This window comes from Pongo abelii, chromosome 2 (genome assembly GCF_028885655.2).
Source record: "Pongo abelii isolate AG06213 chromosome 2, NHGRI_mPonAbe1-v2.0_pri, whole genome shotgun sequence".
NCBI lineage: Eukaryota > Metazoa > Chordata > Mammalia > Primates > Hominidae > Pongo > Pongo abelii.
In genome coordinates this window covers 55,816,819-55,818,610 of record NC_085928.1, presented here as the reverse complement: position 1 = coordinate 55,818,610, position 1,792 = coordinate 55,816,819, and the positions used below count along the sequence as shown (strand labels likewise).

General features: G+C 36.2%; 1 pseudogene; it reads left to right on the top strand.

The window, feature by feature from the left end:
* Positions 1–617: 617 nt before the first annotated feature.
* LOC112132647 (high mobility group protein B1-like) lies at positions 618–1,244 on the top strand (annotated as a pseudogene).
* The last annotated feature ends 548 nt before the right edge of the window (positions 1,245–1,792 follow it).

Genomic DNA, 1,792 nt, shown 5'->3' with positions numbered 1-1,792 from the left:
ATATTCTAAAACAGAAGCATTTAAGGCTTGTAAAGACTGTAAAATCAAAATTGATATTCCATACTTTATATTGGTTTTAATAACATATTCTAGGGAAACTTATATAATACCAGATTAACTATTCCATCAATATTGAGTCAAATGTTCTAACAGCTAAGTATGGACAATTAGATGAGACTTTAATTGTCTTAGTTGATGTAAAAATATAAAACACATTAGGTAAATGACACTCATGGTGTCATAAATATTACGTTGTCTCTCCTTCCTTTCATAAAGAGAGGAGTTTCTGATATTATTGGTGATTCAGTATTCAGTTTGAAAGTAAAGTGAGAAATCATGAAACAGATTTAGGTCAACTTGTTTGATAGAAATTGGGGCAAGGGTGAAGAAATAGATCCAAAATATGATTCTCAAATATTTCTGGAATCAAGATCACTGTATCAAAATAAAAAGGGCAAAACCCAAAAAACTTTGTAATGATACGACTCATGATAGAATTTTTACTTTCCATTGATTCAGCCATTGCAGTACGTTGAGCTCCATAGAGACAGCACTGGGGCAAGTGAGAGCTGGATGCGCACTCCACGACTCTGTGCCTCACAGAGGGAGAATAACTAAACACGGGCAAAAGAGATCCTGAGAAGCCGAGAGACAAAATGTCATCATATGTATTCTCTGTGAAAACTTGGGAGGAGCAAAAGGGGAAGCACCCACATGTTTCAATCAACTTCAGAGAGGTAGAAGACCATGTTTTCTAACAAGAAAGAAAACTTGAAGACATGGCAAAGGCGGACAAGGCCCATTATGAAGGAGAATCCCAGTGGAGAGACAAAAAAAAGTTCAAGGATCCCATCACACCCAAGAGGCCTTCTTCAGCCTTTTTCTGGTTCTGTTCCGAGAATCACCCAAGAATCATAGGAGAATATCCTGGCCTATCCATTGGTGATGTTGTGACGAACCTGGGAGAGAAGATGAATAACACTATTGCAGATGACAAACAGCCCTATGAAAAGAAGGCTGCAAAGCTGAAGGAAAGATACAAAAGGATATCCCTGCATACTGAGCTAAAGGAAAACCTGATGAAAAGGATATCCCTGCATACTGAGCTAAAGGAAAACCTGATGCAGCAAAAAGGGAGTCGTCAAGGCTGAAAAACCCAAGAAAAAGAAGGAAGAAAGGAAAATGAGGAAGATGAAGAGGATGAGGAGAAGAAAGATGAAGAAGAAGATGATGATGATGGATAAGTTGGTTCTAGCACAGTTTTTTTTTTCTTGTACACAACTCATTCCCTTTAAAGAAGAAAATTGAAATGTAAGGCTGTGTAAGTTTTGTTTTTAAACTGTAAAACGTCTTTTTTTGTATGGTTAGCACACTACCAAACATGTCTTTAGATAGCCCTGTCCTGGTGGTATTTTCAATAGCCACTAACCTTGCCTAGTGTAGTATGGGGGTTGTAAATTGGCGTGGAAATTCAAAGCAGGTTCTTGTTAATGTGCAGCACAAATTAGTTACATATGGACATGGTGGTTTTTTCATCTTGAATCTGTTGTCTTTGATGTGGCATATATGGAATAATTGTTCTGTTAACTAAACACCACTCTGTGATTGCAAAAAAAAAAAAAAAAAAAAAAAAAAAAAAAAAAAAAAAAAAAAAAAAACACGCAGCTGTTTTGTTGATGTTCTAAATGCTTCTAAGTAAATACAATTTTTTTAGTATTGTTGTGCTTTTCATAAGTCTGAAATTTTTTTTCCTGAGGGGAAGCTAGTCTTTTGCTTTTGCCCATTTTGGAGC